This window comes from Episyrphus balteatus, chromosome 1 (genome assembly GCF_945859705.1).
Source record: "Episyrphus balteatus chromosome 1, idEpiBalt1.1, whole genome shotgun sequence".
Classification (NCBI taxonomy): Eukaryota; Metazoa; Arthropoda; class Insecta; order Diptera; family Syrphidae; genus Episyrphus; species Episyrphus balteatus.
In genome coordinates this window covers 55,972,391-55,991,793 of record NC_079134.1, presented here as the reverse complement: position 1 = coordinate 55,991,793, position 19,403 = coordinate 55,972,391, and the positions used below count along the sequence as shown (strand labels likewise).

The 19,403-nt window shown below is 32.4% G+C and overlaps 1 long non-coding RNA gene across 1 annotated transcript; it reads right to left on the bottom strand.

Moving 5' to 3' along the window:
* Window positions 1-5,326: 5,326 nt before the first annotated feature.
* LOC129916073 (uncharacterized) lies at window positions 5,327-6,188 on the bottom strand. Its single transcript, XR_008772404.1, has 3 exons — window positions 6,096-6,188; window positions 5,926-6,030; window positions 5,327-5,868 (listed from the first exon to the last, which is right to left on the bottom strand). It is a non-coding gene; the product is annotated as an uncharacterized LOC129916073 (long non-coding RNA).
* Window positions 6,189-19,403: the final 13,215 nt, after the last annotated feature.

The following is a 19,403-nucleotide window of genomic DNA, read 5'->3' as shown; positions in this document are numbered from 1 at the left end:
CGGATTGAAGTGCAAGCAGCTTATATGTATGTGAATTTTTGATCATATGATTGAAATTTAAAGTTTTATGTTTTAAATTAAATTTTAGTACATTATTATTGTTTTTAGTTGAATTTAAAATTTTTAGATAAAGAATCTAATAAATTAACATGAAAAACTAAACAAAACACTACAACAAAAACTTAGAGCTATTATCACAATTTCTTATCACAGACTTTAATTTATGGCAACACTGGTGGTGGTTCATCGTTCGGTTCATTTTCTGCTGGATGCGCAGACTTTCCAATGTGTAGCGCAAGGGCGGATCCAGGATTTTTTTCTGGGGGCACAAGGGACGGATCGGCAAAAAAATCAGCAATAACAGTTAGAAATAAAGTGAAGTACCGTACGACCAGAGCCGGTTTTAGGGGGGGCAGCCTGGGCCGTCGCCCAGGGGCGCAAGAATTGAGGGGCGCCGCAGGCGCCCCGAACTTTTACAAAAGTTATATAAATAACGTAGTCTTTCCAATCGATGTTTTATTTTTTTTACATTCACAAAGGCGCCCCAAATTTTTTCTATTTTACATTTTCAACGGCGCTCGTATTGTTTGTCCTAAACTTTTTGAAGAATGAAGGCGCCCCCCAATTTTGGGTTAATTTATTTGGCTTCCGGAAGGACAATGGTGTCCAAAATCTTCGTTCATCTTTGAAGAACAAGGCGCCCCAATTTCTTTTGAAAGACTAAAGCAATCCTAATATTCCTCCTACCAATTAAATTTTTGCAAAGGTGCCCCTATAATAATGAATAAGGAAAGAGAAGGGAGACGGACAGAATCCCGAAATTAAAAATCCAGAAAGCCCAAAATCCAGAAAACCCTAAATTCCGAAAACCCAAAAACACAAAATCCCGAAAACCCAAAATCCAGAAATGCCAAAAATTGACAGCTTCTCCATTTCTCATAAAAACTACGTTTGTGTGTGAGAATAAAAAAATAGGTCTGTTCGTTGTTCCCCCCTCCAGGGCACTCTAAGGGCCATTTTTTTCACTCGGAGTTGAGCATAACTTGAGATTTTTAATATTAAAAATTCTCAAGTTTTGTTCAACTCCGAGTGAAAAAAATGGCCCTAAGTCATTTCAATTAACTGTGAAAAAAATCTGAGTTTCTCGGGTTTTCATTTTACATCGAACACCTCAGAGCTTTAGTTTCATCAGCGAACATCGAACACAGAGGAAATAAATCTGGTTGAAAAAGGAGCTACAAAAAACGCTTGACAACGAATTCGGAGCGACCCAGAGTGCCCTAGAGCTCACAGCGAACAAACCTTATACTTATAAAGGTATGTTGTTTTCGATTGGCCGTCCGGAAGCGCCTGGAATCATTAAGAAGCGTGCTGCAAGTTTTTTATTCTCCTAGTGAAAAAACAAAAACAAAATATTTGATTTTTCACCAATACAGATATTAAATTTTAGAATTGGGTGGAAGCGATTCAAAGTTTTTTATTGGATTTCAGAATGAGTGAATCATTGAGTGATTCCAATCGAAAACGACATTAATGTACCTAGTTGAAAAAGTTTTTGTTCAAATAAAACCAGCTGTACCTAATCTTTAAATGTGTTTAAACAAAAAAGTCAGAGATAAAGGTAGTCTTGTCAATTGAGCCTAAATGACATGAATAATTATTTTTTTTTTAAGTTAACCTTTTTAAGTTAATACACTGCACATTTTTAATAAATGCATTAACAAGTATATGAGAGGTAAGACATAATCTGCTATTGCTTTTTTTCGTGATTTTAAAAAATTGTTTTTAGATGAATTTTTTTTTAGAGGCGCCACTTGCAATCTTGCCCAGGGGCGCCGGTAGTGCTTAAACCGGCACTGCGTACGACTGACTGACAAGCAGCTTATTTTTACGACGCACAGTGCTGTATTTTGGTCTAAAACCTGGCCAAACATGTTTGGGCATATTTTCACATCAAATAGGTACCAAATGACAAAAAAGTTATTCACAAGGAAAAATTTTCATTTTCTTGGTACAGTAAAAGCCACTTAAGTGCTTAACAACTTACCTCCTGATTAGCCGGGAGAAAAAAAATATTTAAAATCATAAAATGCACGTACCATCCTGTGCTATAACTTTTCTTAAAGTTAGTAATTTATTCTTTATTTTATTTTTTGACTCAAGTTGTTTCATTGAATAGTTTTTGAGAAATTAAGTTTTAGAGATGAAATTTATAAAAAAAAATGTTTTCGTTTTTTGATTTTGTATAAAATTTTGCAATATTATGGACATATTTACACCATTATTTAATGACCTGGTAGTTTTTAGTCAAATACAAAAGACTACTCAAGACATTCTAATAAATATTAAAGTTCCTAAGAATAAAAAAAAAACTGAAACATAGCTACTTTTTTCCCGGGAAACATAATATTTATAAAAATTTATAAGTAAGGGTCGCTTCTGAAGAGTTTTTGTTATTTCAAGGGGCCTTTATTTCGGGGATGCAAACTTGGGCAAACTCTTGAAATGCAAGATTGTTCTACATATCTAGCAGTTCAATAATATATAGGTTATGCAATGTTGTGGTGTCTTGCGCTATTTTAATAACACTTATGTTAAAAAAAAAAAAAAAAAAACAACGAAAAAACTGCAAATTTTTTAAGTGTGTACTTCAACCCCTCCGTATGAAAAAATAGAGTTGCATATACAACTAATTTTTTTTTTAGAATACCATTCATACCTTGATTGTTGATGTCCATAGGTATCAACATTTTTCACCAAAATCACTTTGAAGTTAAAAAAAAACACTTAGAAAATTGACTTTTTTTAAATCGAAAAAAAATTCGTGTTTACCCAAAAAAAAATAGTCGTTAATTTATTTGTGAGGTGAAAAAGGGATGCAACAAACAATAAAATTCGCATTTTCAGCCAGAAATAGACAAGAGAGCTTTAAAAATGACCCAGTTGTCGGAGGGGGGGGCACGTGCCCCCCCCTGGATCCGCCGTTGGTGTAGCGGGTGGAGTTGCGGTTTTTCTTGTCTAATATTTTGATGTTATCAAAATCAGCCATATGTGTGTTGTCAATCATGTGTTGTGAGCAGCTCTTCAAGTAGCTCTTTTGTTAAAATAGAACAGGTAAAATATACTCCAGTCAAAGCGTCATTTGACCTTGCGCAGAGAGGCACTGTCAGTTTTTATTTCATGGATCGATAGGGGTATATTTTAAAGGCTTAAACCCAATTTCTCACCACCTGATCATTCTTATTAGCGGAATTATTCGCAAAAATGCATTTTTTGGGATATTTTACTTCTAAGCTAATATATTTGCTCCAGATTGTCGTAGACCAAAAAATAAACATACATTCCCTTCCTTATAATATTTTCTATCGTTATATGTAATTTCATTGTATTTGATTGAGTAAATACAAAATGGCAGCCATTTAAAGTCAAATTCTTGTTGTTAAAAAACACACTTTTGTCATTATTTCGAAAAAAGCTTATATCATGATTGACATTTTTCTAATCTATTTTGTAGCCCTATTCATGTCCTGCATTTTACAGAAAAAATCAGCTCTTTATCACCAAAGATGGCCGAGCAATTGATAAATGAACGCATGCAAAACCGGTGCGAAAACACCCAAAAATATCGTTTTTTGGGAATAACTCGGCTTCAGAGTGTCCTACGACAAAAAATAAAGCTATTAATTGTTCGTTACAACATTTTCTATCGATTTGGTGCAAAAAAGGAAATTTTAAGTCAAATACGTTTTTTTGTTTAGCAAACTCTTGCCTTATTATTTTGTAAACAGTGCAAATTTTGGCTAAAAAAAATTAGCTCTCTACGACCCACACGAGCCGAGAAATTAATTTTTTAAAAAAGTTCCAAATGACCAACGAAAAACATGAGACAAATCCTCTTATAACAAGAAACAACGAAAACAACCCCTTTCACTGAGAACTGTTATTCGACTTATAAACAAGGGAAATTTTTTTTTCTTACCGAATGATGCTTTCTTAAAATTATAATAACTCGGCTCGTGTGGGTCGTAGAGAGCTAATTTTTTTCTAAATTGTAGATAATTTAAAGGACTACAACAGTAATTTATTTTTTCAGCCAATAATTGCACCGTTTACAAAATAATAAGGCAAGAGTTTGCTAAACAAAAAAATGTCTTTGACTTAATATTACTTATTTTTTATTTGTTTCAACAAAAATAATGTGCACCAAATCGATAGAAAATGTTGTAACGAACAATTAGAAGCTTTATTTTTTGTCGTAGGACACTCTGAAGCCAAGTTATTCCCAAAAAACGATATTTTTGGGTTTTTTCTCACCGGTATTGCATGCGTTCATTTATCAATTGCTCGGCCATCTTTGGTGATAAAGAGCTGATTTTTTCTGTAAAATACAGGACATGAATAGGGCTACAAAATAGATTAGAAAAATGTCAATCATGATATAAGCTTTTTTCGAAATAATGACAAAAGTGTGTTTTTTAACAACAAGAATTTGACTTTAAATGGCTGCCATTTTGTATTTACTCAGTCAAATACAATGAAATTACATACAACAATAGAAAATATTATAAGGAAGAGTATGTATGTTTATTTTTTGGTCTACGACAATCTGGAGCAAAGATATTAGCTTAGAAGTAATATATCCCAAAAAATGCATTTTTGCGAATAACTCCGCTAATAAGAATGATCAGGTGGTGAGAAATTGGGTTTAAGCCTTTTAAATATACCTATATCGATCCATGAAATAAAAAGTGACAGTGCCTCTCTGCGCAAGGTGAGGCCCTTTTTTCCGACGCTTTGACTGGAGTAATAGTACAGAAAATCAAGAAATAAAAAAAAATTGTTACACTCATGAAACTTGGCAAAAAGTTTGCTTTTGGCACAAGAACCAAGTACAAAAAAAAGTCTATAAAAAAAAGTTGGGTGGAAGGGTGTTTTTTCGCGGACAAGAGGGAGGGGGTGAAGGCCAAAAATATAATGAAAAAAGTTGTTTCATCATATGACACATGTTTTCAAGGTATTTTTTGATGCTGAATCTAATGACATAAAAATAAAGTCAATACGATTTCTCTAAGAAAAGTTATTTTTTTTTTTATGTGAAAGGGTGTTTTTTTAGAAGTAAATAAAATATGGGTATATTTGAAAAAGTGTGTAATACTAGAGTAATATTAGTCGAACCCTATTGAAATTTAGCAATTATGTTACTTTAAGATAAGAAACAAGAATCTAAAGTGTCTATAAAAATATCATGGTTAAAAGGGTGTTTTTTAAGTGAAAACAAAAATGTTGGGTCACCCTAATGAAATTTGATAAAAACATTGATATTGGAAAAGAAAGCCAGAATAAAGAGTTTTCATAAAAAAAATTTTTGGTGGGAGGGTGTTTTTTTTTTCGAAGAGACAGTCAAATGTGCAATTGGTCCCAAAAAACCAATGATTCGTGTAAAACGTGTAAGAACGTATCTATAAATGTTTAATTTGTCATCAAAACCATACATAAAATGAATCATTGGCATTTTGGGACCAATTGCAGATTTTACTGTCTCTTCGAAAAAAACACCCTTTCACCAAAAATGTTTGACTTTTGTCAATTTTTCCTGCCCAAGATCTTAAAGTTGATACGGCAGGAAGTGGATACTTTTTTTTAAGAAGAAGCCTATAGGCTTTTGGGCCACTTGCGTAAATAGCAATTGCTTGGGAAACATCCTCTATAATCCACTTAACACGCTTGGCCCTTTGCAGCTTTTTCCTTTGCCCCGGCGTAAATATTTAGCTAAAGGCATCCATTTCTTTTTGTATAACATAATTTTCGGTTAGGACCTTATTATGTTTTAATTGCAACTCCTTAAGTTCGACTTGTGTTTTTAGAAGTCTAAAAATGCAAGATGCATATAATGTGGAATTGGAAAGATTAAAAATGAGTACATACCTTTCGTCTTCATCTGTGTTGGTTGATTAATCAACTTGCATTGGAGTTGATGGCTCAGGGCTGTTTGGTCTTTCAGGAACAAATTCATCAGGAAGTATATTTGCTCTGCAAGAGAAAATATTTGTTGGTTAAGCAAATAAGAATAATGAGATTAATAGATTAAAACATACAAAATCTCCTGGACATTTTTCTTTGGTATTATAGGAGCATTTTCTTTTAGCAGATTACTCGCCTGAACTGCAAGTATAAAAAATGAATTTAATCGCATGTAACAGGTATTATAAACTCATTGATAATTTTGACGAAGCAGATTATTTTCATCCGAGTAACAGGTATTATAGCAGCATTTGGTTTTTAGCAGATTACTCGCCTGAACTGAAAATATTAAAGATGAAATTTATCGAAATTAACAGGTATGATAAGTTGCTTGTTAATTTTGACGAAACAGATTATTTTCATCCGAGTAACAGGTATTATAGGAGCATTTGTTTTTTAGCAGATTATTCGCCTGCAAGTATCAATCAATAACTTTCAGAGCTACCAAAATAACAGAAAATGTAGTTCAGGCTCAGAAGGACTTTGAAAGCAAAGAGCTATTAAGGATAATGATCAATTATTATTAACAGGCAGAAAAACGTGTTTGTTTTCTCTTCCTTTAGTGTAATTTTTTTTCACTAACTTTTATTTCAGTAACAGGTATTTATACCTGTTATTGTAAAGTAGCAATAACAGGTAGTAAAAGTTATCGAAAAGTAGCAGCTAAGCCCAACACTAATAATTAAGGAGTTCATGTCGAAGATTTCGACAGGAAAAAATACCTACTAAAAAAGTCGGATTTCTTAAGAAAATAAATTTTATCTCGGTAATTTATGGAATATTCTCAACAATGTTGTACCATTTTGAAAAGAAAATTGAACTCACCAACTTTTAAGGTAACTTGCCGAAACATCGTGGTGCATTTTTTTTACACTACGGTTCATTGAATTAGAGGCATGTAAAATTTTTTAGTACTTAGTTGGGTAAAAATTTTCTTTAAAACTGATGCAGCTGAGTAAAAATTTTTGAATGCATTTGGTAGCACGGTTATTCAAGGTTCCGTAACAAAAGAAAAAAATGAGAAAAATTAAGATTTGTAGTCACGGCACATAATAAACCGTCACAGGGTGACCATTTTTTCGACTTTTATTCAAATGCGCATAACTCACAAAATATATGGCTGCGATTTTTTTTTATTATTTTTCTGATAACTGTCAACCCCTATTCTATCTACCGTTTTCGTTTCGACGTAAACTTTTGGGAAACCCTGTATAATCTTAGTATAAATCAAAAATAAAATTATGAAGAAATGCATTTTTTGATCTTTGAAAAAATGTTGATTTTTTTTTTTGAAAAATTAAATTTTCCAAATCAGGTTATTAGATTCTTTTGAAATTTAGGTTTAAGGCTTTGATCTATATAAACTACAATATGGTGTACAAACTTTATTTTATTTAGAATTATAAAATAAAAAAAAATAGGCACTTCTAGGAATCGAACCTGGGACTCCCGTGTGTAAGGCGAATACTCATCGATATTTTTGCACTTGTAGGGTTTTGAAATTGCCGTTCAGGATCGCCGCTCAGGACGTGGCCACCTCGTCGCTCAGGATTGCCGCTCATCCGCTCAGGACGTGGGGGGTGGCGGTACATTAAGATGTATTCTCTCTATTTGGAGGCCTGTCAAGGGAGAGCTTCCCGGAAAATGAGTATTTTGCTCTTCGTTTTCAGTAAAACTGCCGTCCGGTTTACACAGAGCTAGCGATTTTATGGGTTTTTCTTTTGCTAGTTTTTATACAGTCTTGCTACAGCTAGAGTAGAGGAGATACTCTCACAGAAGGTCCTAAAACTGCTACTTTTGACTCTTCTTGTTTCTTTGCTATAATAAATCAGTTCTGTTATGTAATGATTCCACTCTCCGGTTCTTACCGCCTCATTAAAGAGTTTTCTTACATTCCTCTTTCCTCCTGAATCACTCTGTATATTTTTACAAATTTATATTTGTACAATGTGGGTCTTAGGAGAGATTATGTCGTTTTGACCAAACGGACAGTTACAAATAAGAACCAAAGCTTGAATACTGCTTACAAAAACAAAAAAAAAAAAGGATTTTTTCAACCATTTGTACTTTTCTTGATAAAACTAATTTTCTTTAACAGTAGAATCAATTAGATCATAATTTCTATCTTCTTTGTTTTCCTTTGCCTTTATATTTTGTAAAAATCGTGGAATATGGTTGGTATAGATGGTAAAAGAGAAATCATATCATCTTTTTCTTTAGATATCTTTGGTGATATCACATTTTCCACAGTAAAGTTGGATGCATTTTTACCTTTTCTTATACACTTCGAAAATTCGATTCTTTATTTTGGTAATGTGGTTTTGAATAATACCTGATTTTAGATATTTTATTCCTTATCCATTTTATAGTTTTTAAACCAAATAAGTTCACATCTTCGTCTCTTTCTGACAACAAAACGCGCTTTGGCTTTATAGTCCAGTAAATAAAGGAGTTTTACCCTACAAAAGGTCCGGTAGTTCTAAATTTTTGATATGTTGTTAGGTATGGTTAGTAGATAAAAAAACCAAATTTCCACAACCACGCCCCCTCCGCCCCTTTCACTTTTATGCTCATAACTTTCTTCTGGTGCACTTTATTGAAAAAAAGTTGTTGGTAGACTTGTAGAAAACATAATTTCCTACGAAAATGACCCTGGTAGTATTTTTATACAACCAAAAACAACGAAGTTATGAAGCTTTCAAAAACATATAAAACTTTGGATTTTGCAATATTTTCAGTTTCTTGTCACTTAACACTAACAGTGTTATAACTCTTTAACAATTGACTTTTACGCAAAAGTCTTCATAATAAAATAAATTGTAAACTACTTTGAATTTGTGAATCAAATAACCGAGTTAGGGCTAAAATAGTAAAAAAGTATTTTTGATAGTTTTCGACACTTTTTGAATTATCCTTTAAATGAAGGATTTGTATCCCACAAAAGGTCGGGTGGTTCTTATTTTATATTTAATCAGGTTTTAATGGTAGATTGAAAAAAAATTCATAGCCACGCCCCCTCCGCCCCCTTAACCATACTCCAAAAACCAATTCTGTATTTTTTCAGTTTTATGTCCATAGCTTCCTTCTGGTCATTTAAATGTGCAAAATTGTAGAACACAAAATTTTCTACAACTTGCACATCCAATATCCACCAAACTAAGAATTTTTCAAAAAAATTACAATTTCCGATTTTCTTTATTTTCAGTTTCTTACCTGTTTACAGCGCTATAACTTCCTAATTTTTAATTTTTAGCCAAAAATCCTTTTGTAGGGAATTCATTTTTATGAATACAACTTTTATCTTTTGATAAGAACCAGGTAATAGAACCTAAGTATTTTTATTTAATAAAAGTCATATTTCTTATTAACCTAGTTTAATATCTCATGCGCTTATAAAGTGGTGGGCTATGAGTGGACGAAGGTAAAAGAATTGGGGTATGAGAGACAGGGGTAGCAGGTGGGGAAATATAGGAGTAATAGGTGGAGTTGAAGATGGTGAATTACGAGAAAAGTTGGCTTCGTTGAATTTTTCTTCAAATTGATCGATGATATCTGATCTTCTTCGTCGTCATCTTCATAAAAAATTCATGTGGACGATTTTGACAGGATTGTCCACAGCAAAACTTACAGAATGTGGACCATTTAAGTCCCTCTTTCCTGCATCTGCCAGCTCCCATGCATCTAGGCACATAGGTATTTGCATGACACAGCTTTCATCAATTTTTGGGGAGCAGGATCTTGCACAGTTTTAATGGGTTGCAATACGTGGCATCCTCTCGTCCAGCCCCATTCCAAAGGATTTTTCTCAATACCCATCCACGCCATGATCTGGTGATAAGTCCGGAGGAAATGAAAGTGTGCTGCATCTGTTGTAGGCGGTAGTTTGTACAAATTAAGTTTTGTTGAACTGCTCATAAATTTGAAATATCGAAGAGAGCTTAGAGATTGACCACTGTCCTCTCCATATAAAGCCAACAAGATATGTTCTTCCCCCTCCGATATTTTCTGAACTTTGGCATTTGGGTCCTTAATTTCTCTGCAGCTTCAAGTGCAGAGGGGTTTTTGAAACATTTTGTAAAATTTGTTTTTTTTCCGAAACCAAATATGTTTGAGGTGGTGTCACATTCACTTATGGCATGAATGATAAGACGTTCTCCATAGAATTGAATGTGAAAAATGAGAATTCATCAGATTAATTGATCCTCCCAGGTTTCGAAGGTACACGTTCTCGGCCCTAGGTATAGTAAGTCGATGTCTTCCTCAAAAATCTTTGAGCTCTATGGTACCTGCTTTAGATACTAATTCTGGCGCAACTGGAAGAAAGCATCCGTACGTTTGAGTTGAATCAGGGGTGGTTGTGGTTGAATGATAGTAGAAACTTCAAGTAGCTGCGCCTCGTGGTGACTTGATGAAAAGCCAAGGGATGTAATCATTTCAATGAAAAGCTTAGGACCTTCCTATACATATACACTTATTCCTGTTAGAAGGGGGGAAAGGAAGGATCGGGGACGAGCAGCAGCTATAACAGCATGGGATAAGGCCAAACATTTCTTTTTCCATTTATCCAAAGGGCCACTCTTATTCTTCAGTATTACAGTTTCAAAAAATAGAGGATGGGTACTCATCTGTATTTTAATCTTTAGACCGAATGACTTCCAAAACTGTGCCTGCAGCTGCTTTGACTACTCTCAACCTTTTAACCTTCTCCATACTTCTTAGGCAAACAGGATTTGACTGTTCTATTACACTGGTCAACAAAATTTAACTTTTTTTTTGCCACAAGAACCCAAATATACTTTTCTAGTAGTTTTTGGGGTGCTGAATCCGAATCTGAAGTCAGAAAAAATTGATTGGCCTTCGTTTTTGAAATATTACCGTTAGAAAATGTCAAAAAACGTAATTTTGGCTATTTTCGAGGTTCTGTTTTTATGTGGGGTAATTCATTATAAACAATTTTGTAATGGTTATTATAAGAACAGATATTCTTCTTTCAAAAACTGTTTAAATTTTCCCGATATCTCTTTTATTGCTCGAGATATCTTTAGTTTCATTTAATAAGTCAAAGAGAAACTAAACTCAATCTAAAGTTTAAGTCACTGGCCACAGAATTTTTGCCACAAGAACCAAAATATACTTTTCTGAAGGTTTTTGAGTTGCTGAACTCAAATCCGCAATCGGAAAAATTCTATTAGCCTCCGTTCTTGAAATATAACCGTTATAAAAAAAAACCCTTTTTTGCATTTTATAACGGTAATATTTTAAGAACGAAGGCTAATAGAATTTTTCTGATTGTGGATTCGAGTTCAGCAACCCAAAAACCTCCAGAAAAGTATATTTTGATTCTTGAGGCAAAAAAAGTGTAATTTGGTTGGCCAGTGTTGTTTCTGATTCAAAGACCGCTACTTAAATTTTAAATATCTCGGGCAATAAAAAAGATATCGGAAAGATTTAAACATTTTTTGAATGAATAAAACTAGCTCTTATTGGCACCGTTACAAATTTATTCACAATTAATTACTCCACATAAAAACATAACCTCGAAAACAGCCAAAATTACGTTTTTTGACATTTTCTAACGGTAATATTTCAAAAACGAAGGCCAATCAAATTTTTCTGACTTCAGATTCGGATTCAGCACCCCAAAAACTACTAGAAAAGTATATTTTGGTTCTTGTGGCAAAAATCTTGTTGACCAGTGTTATCAGCCGTATTGTGATTTACAACTGTCAATCGATTGTTGATAAATACTGAAATTTGGGATTTTTAAACCAAAGTTTTAGGAAAACTGGTCAACTGGAATTTTGTAATTAGATTTCTTTATAACGACTAGGGCCATTCTCTGCTTTCAAAACTTTTTTTAATTAAGTAATAAGATATTAAATTTTAATTTGTATCAACTATCGATTGATAGTTGTATATTAAGGTGGTCCTTATTTTACTCTTTTTCGAAAATTGAGTGCGACGCCCCCAAGATTGGTTCCAAATCAGGAAAAAAATACACTATTTTTTTCAAATTTTTATCTCTGACCCTTCCGGGGCGATATTCTGTGTCCAGTGTTGGGTAAATGGCGGATTTTTGATATAAACTTCTTAGGAATAAAAATTTGAAAAAATTAGGGCTTGTTTTTTCCTGATTTGGAACCATTCTAGGGGGCGTCGCCAATTTTGTGTTCCTAAGGACCACCCTATTCTATGTAGCAATAAGGCTGAACCTCCTTCAATCGTACTTGTCAATTATCAACTCATGTATGAAACTTCATAAAACTGAAAAAATGCAGAATTGGTTTTTGGAGTATGGTTAAGGGGGCGGAGGGGGCGTGGCTAGAAATTTTTTTCAATCTACCATTAAAACCTGATTAAATATAAAATAAGAACCACCCGACCTTTTGTTGGATACAAATCCTTCATTTAATGGATAATTCAAAAAGTGTCGAAAACTATCAAAAATACTTTTTTACTATTTTAGCCCTAACTCGGTTATTTGATTCACAAAATCAAAGTGGTTTACATTTTATTTTAGGTAATTAAATTGCCTGTAAGATTGATTATAAAGACTTTTGCGTAAAAGTCAATTGTTAAAGAGTTATAGCACTGTTAAGTGACAAGAATCTGAAAATATTGCAAAATCCAAAATTTTATATGTTTTTGAAAGCTTCATTTTCGTAGGAAATTATGTTTTCTACAAGTCTACCAACAACTTTTTTTCAATAAAATGCACCAGAAGAAAGTTATGGGCATAAAAGTGAAAAAAGTGCCAGATTTCTATGGTTTTTCGGTGATGCTGAAGGGGGCGGAGGGGGCGTGGTTGTGGAAATTTGGTTTTTTTATCTATTAACCATACCTAACAACATATCAAAAATTTAGAACTACCGGACCTTTTGTAGGGTAACCCCCTTGTTTTTAGCTTCATTTATTGGGCTATTAAGCGAGTTTGATGAAATATTAAAATTTCTTCCGGCTTCAATTCATGTTAATAATTTTATTTGAAGTGAAAACTTCTTTATTATCGTAGTGATTTGAAACAAGATGAAACGAAAAAGCAACAGGAAAAATGAATTAATTATAACTTTTTTGCTTTAATAGGTAGGTAAATGAAATCAACGGCGTATACAAGGGGGGGTCACGGGGTCATGACCCCCCCCCAAGAACTCAGAACTTAAAAAAGAATTTGTTATGTGATACTGAAATCTCTTGAGTAGGATTATTTTCAAAATGTTGAAGTTTTAGAACATGAACGAAAATTAAAAGTAAACAAAATTCGGATAAGTATTATATTCAAAGCTTTTTAAAAGAAATTGAATCTAGTAGGTACACAAAAATAATATCTTAAGGGCAAGACACTGCTTACCAGCAAATAAAAGAAGCAGCCATATCTTCTATTTTTTTATATGATGAAGTGAATAAAATATGTTTTAGATAGGGAAGCTTTCTGTGGCCTTGCTGTGTGGAGGTCAATTCTGTTGATAAAATTCGTCATCGGCAAAATGTTAAAGAAGGATATCATTTCTCAAATCTTTTTAGTTTTTTGCAATGTTCCAGTTCAATACATTCGTCTGATAAAATTTGGTGAATTTTGTTTGCTTACAGAATATAACAGTATTTTGTACATACTAAATTTGCTAGATCTGTTGCATTTTTTGAAACAACTATCGATTTGTTAATCATCAATGGCCAGCCAATTATAGAAGCAATGTAAGCAACCTTATCTAAGGCAATTTAAATATTATTATTAAATATCACTTAGGGCTAATTTTTTGAATAGTTAGATAAACCTAAGTTAGAGCTTATTCCTAGGAATAAAAGTTTTTTTTATAGTGACATTTATTCTTCTGATAGTCTATCTGACGATTGAAAAAGCAGGGCTTAATCTAATAAATACAACTGAATGTTTTTTATATTGTAAACCGCTGATTAATACCTGAAAACGGACGAATTCCAAAATATCGCCAAAATTATTTTTTTTGTCTTTACTATTTTAATAGAGGTATTTTAAATCCCCATACAATTTTAAAACAAAATTTAAAAAAAAATTATATTTTCAATGCAATTTTTTTTACAAAACTTTGCGATTCGTTTGCCTGAGGTTAGGAAGACTTTTAATTCAAAAGTTAAAACTGTTATTAAGTAAAAACGATTTTTATATTAACTTTCTGGGCTAGCGGAAAACAATGAACAGTTGTTTTAAGGCAAATTATTCAATCGAAGTACTCGTACAGTACATTTTATTTTTAGGAGAGGATAGCCTCAATTGGTCAAAATTTAAGCCTAGTACGCTGCTGATAAGAAACGAAAAATCCCATACAAAAATGAAACAACGAAATGGTAAACCACTGGATATTATGTAGAGTGTTGCTAGTTTTACACAAAATCAATCATTTTTTGTTATCAAATGAAGTCAAGTGTTTTTAATAGCATTGAAGTTGCTTTGAATCCTATAAAAATAATTAAATTTTGTAACGCTACGAACTCTCAAGGAGCAAAGGCCTATTGGCTTACTACTCTCAAACTATCTTGCAATTTTTTGATGAGTTCTAACTGCTTTTGTGAAAAAAGAGATCATTGCTTAGTGGTACTGATACTCTTGGAAACTCGGAAATTTCTTAGATACAAGCCACCTTTTGACGAATTTCCACTAGTCCAATTAAATGTTTCACAAATAAAGTAACACAGAAAAAAAAAACAGATGAAATGTAATGCGTAAAAGAAAATTTATATCGGATTTTCTAAAAGCCAGCAACACAATTACTGGCGTCATCTGATAACAAAAGTTGTTGGTTCTGTGTTAAACTAATAAGAATCAGAAAGCTTCAAAATGGTTAAATTTTAATAAATGACGCCATACAAAATATACGTATTACTTTTATCTGGCCACTACGCCAATTTTATCTAAACGTTCAGCAATTATGACAGACGGCTTGGCACCGGGAAAGTACCAGCAAAAGTCATACGTATGCGATTATCACCAATTTATTAGACAAGTCCCAAAAATATAAACATGGACTATCGAATAGAAAATAGTAAAAATAAAACAGTAAAATGCCAAAATTTATCAAAACATTCTTATTTTATTTCTTATAATAACTTAATTTATTCTTAAACATAATTGTTGCAAATTGAGATTAAACTTTTAACAAGCTTCGTGCTTCACCAAGAACATATCAACTCCAGGCTCGTGTCTGCCTTCAAAGACAGCACAATTGAAATCACATTCATTGCTGTAGGTTACACCATCCGATCCACAAACTGGGCTCAGCATTCGAACGCAGAAGCAGGGATTTCTTACTGAAGCTCCATTGGTGGCTGCGATCAAAGCGAGAATAACAGCGACAAAGATTGCGAATAGTTTCATGGTTTTGAAATGTAAAAGTATGACTTTTGAATAGTATAGACAATGTCTTTTGTTTAACAACTTTCTTTAGAATGATTTCTGAAGAGAATAGCTGTCGCTTTTATAGCAAATCACCTCACTGATATAAAATTATTTTCTAATTTTGTTGTTTCCCATTTAATCGAACTCAGGTTGTTTTGAAGATTTGTAGATTTGAAAGTTAATCTGATAATCTTTTGTTTTTATTTTGACAGCAAAATTATGTTTCTAGAAAAATGGGTCTGAGGCCATGTGGTTTTGAGTCACTTGATTTAAATATTTGGAGGCTACCTTTAACTTATCTTGTAATTAAAAAGGTAAACATATTTAATGGAATGGAAATTTCGAGTAAGTCCAAAAGAAGTGTACCTTACATATTTTTGATAAAAATAGTAAACAATTCTTCGGTACTATGTGATGATTAGGATCATGTTTGTTTTTAAATTTCGAGTGAAGTGTTTTGGTTTGGATTTTGATCAATATTTCCTTGTTGGTAAAGAAGCTAAGCGGCCTTTTTGGGTTAAAAATAATTTTAACTGATTCTAAATTAATTAGATTAGATATTAAGTAGTTGTCAAGTGAAGTTGGTTATTGCTAATAATGACAAAGTAATTTAAATTTGTGTACACTTTTCACTGAGCACGTAGGTACTTTACGAATAACGACTAATACCAAGATAATATTTAGTAGAGTGAAAAAAGGAGTAAGGTAGTAGTGTAATGTTCAATAAAAATACAATTTTTTTACACGTTAACTTGACCCCTCAAGCAATGTTAAAACAGTACGAAATTTAATATTTGTACTAACAGTAAGTCACAGTTAACAAAAACATTTAAAGGGTTGCCAAGCTTCGTACAAGCAAGTTACTAAAATGACACACATTTGAGCAAAACAAAAATGTGCAAAGTTATCTTGCAAATATGAATACCTAAAAACATCTGATTGCTTTTACTTAAAACAAAATGAATCATAACAGAAATTAATTGGAATCTTTATCTTGAAATCTTGCAACCAACTTGAGTGTTTTCCTCAAAGACTGATAGGAATACACTAAAGATTATTTTTGAACGCCACCAATTTACTATAAAAGCAGTGAACTTTTCTTTGACAAATCACAAATATCAAAAAGTCTTCAAACTTCAAACAAAAAAAAAAAAAAACAGTTTTAAATAAAAAACATGAAGCTCTTTGCCATCTTTTTCGCTGTTATCCTCGCTTTGGTAGCTGTTGCTAATGGAGCTGCTGTAAGGAAACCTTGTATATGCACAATGCTCTTAATGCCAGTTTGTGGATCAGATGGAGTAACCTACGGCAATGAATGCAATTTCAATTGTGCTGTTTCTGAAGGCAGACATGCCGATGATGGAGAGGAATTGTTCTTGGTGAAACGTGAAGCTTGTTAACTTGTACTAAACTTAATCTCAATTTAAAAAGAAATATGTTTAATTTAATTATAATAAATACCTTCTAAGAAATAAAATAAGAGTTTTTGTATAAATTGATATTTTATTATTTAAAAATTTGTATGTACAAAATCAAACCTGATCTTGAAGCTGAACTGTAAAAACTTGGCTTTTTAGATTTAGGTTCAAAAACTCAGTTTTTTTGGTAATTCAGTACTCAGCAACGGCGTATACAAGGGGGGGGTCACGGGGTCATGACCCCCCCCAAGAACTCAGAACTTAAAAAAGAATTTGTTATGTGATACTGAAATCTCTTGAGTAAGATTATTTTCAAAATGTTGAAGTTTTAGAACATGAACGAAAATTAAAAGTAAACAAAATTCGGATAAGTATTATATTCAAAGCTTTTTAAAAGAAATTGAATCTAGTAGGTACACAAAAATAATATCTTAAGGGCAAGACACTGCTTACCAGCAAATAAAAGAAGCAGCCATATCTTCTATTTTTTTATATGATGAAGTGAATAAAATATGTTTTAAATAGGGAAGCTTTCTGTGGCCTTGCTGTGTGGAGGTCAATTCTGTTGATAAAATTCGTCATCGGCAAAATGTTAAAGAAGGATATCATTTCTCAAATCTTTTTAGTTTTTTGCAATGTTCCAGTTCAATACATTCGTCTGATAAAATTTGGTGAATTTTGTTTGCTTACAGAATATAACAGTATTTTGTACATACTAAATTTGCTAGATCTGTTGCATTTTTTGAAACAACTATCGATTTGTTAATCATCAATGGCCAGCCAATTATAGAAGCAATGTAAGCAACCTTATCTAAGGCAATTTAAATATTATTATTAAATATCACTTAGGGCTAATTTTTTGAATAGTTAGATAAACCTAAGTTAGAGCTTATTCCTAGGAATAAAAGTTTTTTTTATAGTGACATTTATTCTTCTGATAGTCTATCTGACGATTGAAAAAGCAGGGCTTAATCTAATAAATACAACTGAATGTTTTTTATATTGTAAACCGCTGATTAATACCTGAAAACGGACGAATTCCAAAATATCGCCAAAATTATTTTTTTTGTCTTTACTATTTTAATAGAGGTATTTTAAATCCCCATACAATTTTAAAACAAAATTAAAAAAAAAATTATATTTTCAATGCAATTTTTTTTACAAAACTTTGCGATTCGTTTGCCTGAGGTTAGGAAGACTTTTAATTCAAAAGTTAAAACTGTTATTAAGTAAAAACGATTTTTATATTAACTTTCTGGGCTAGCGGAAAACAATGAACAGTTGTTTTAAGGCAAATTATTCAATCGAAGTACTCGTACAGTACATTTTATTTTTAGGAGAGGATAGCCTCAATTGGTCAAAATTTAAGCCTAGTACGCTGCTGATAAGAAACGAAAAATCCCATACAAAAATGAAACAACGAAATGGTAAACCAAAAATTTCGTTCAACTTTTCGTTCTGTAGTACGCTGTTCGGCACAACGAAATTGAAAGTCTAAACTTCTTTTTCGCACACAAACAATTGCCGGGGACATTCATTGTTTGTGGAAAAATGACATTTTGAGTTTTTGTGTTTGTTTTTGTTGTTCATTTTGTCATTGCATGTGTTTCTGCGATGCGTGTTTGCTTTTTTTTCATTTATGTTTTGCAATTTTTGAGTATTTTTCGGTCCAGATTTCGCAAGCATTTCGTTGTCCTCGTGGAGACCGACGAAAAATTTCGTTTCACATCAGCAGCGTTCTAGGCTTTAAGGCTTAACGCTAAACTTAAACGAATCTCATACCGTTTTTGTTTGGTTATTTTTAGAACTACATTCGGAACTTTTCGATTCGAAATGCAAGACGCACAAATTTTAATGTTTAATAATTCAAAAAGCCCATTTTCAGGTTTATGCCGGCTATCAAAACTTTTGAAAAAAAAAAAAAAAAAAAAATTGGCATGACCCCCCCCAAGAAGCAAACCTGTATACGCCCCTGAATGAAATTTATACTGTAGATAGGTAATAAAATAAACTATAATTGTGCAAAATTGCATTTAATTTCATATTCAAAATTCCGAGATAACTGTAAAAGATGTTCTTTTTCTAAACACATTATATCTTTTGATCTAGAGCACATACACATTTTATTTAACTTTAATACGGATGCTGATAATATTAAATTTCATTTGATATATCACACATAGCGGTACCTGCTCTACTAGTTTCACAATCTTAAATTGAAAAATACCTCAAAACACCTGTGGAGATCTTTTGCCCATAACCAGCCACCAGTGTAGGAAGTACCATAATCTTAGTTTGAAATTTCGACATGGTTGGCTTTACAAAATGTTTACTTCTTTTGTAAACATGTTAGAAATATAATTGAAGTCATATGAAAGGTGAAATAATAAGCTTTCAGATGATATAAAATTTATTTTAGGTTGTCATTTAAAAAAATGGATTTAAAGGTGATGGAAAAAAAAAAGTAGATTTTTTCGATTGTTTTGCAAGAAAAATGAGTATTTAAGGTTTCACTTCTACCACGCGTTTATTGCACACATGATTTTTTTTTGTTTTTTCTTACACAATATCCAATCATGAGGATGGGATACTTC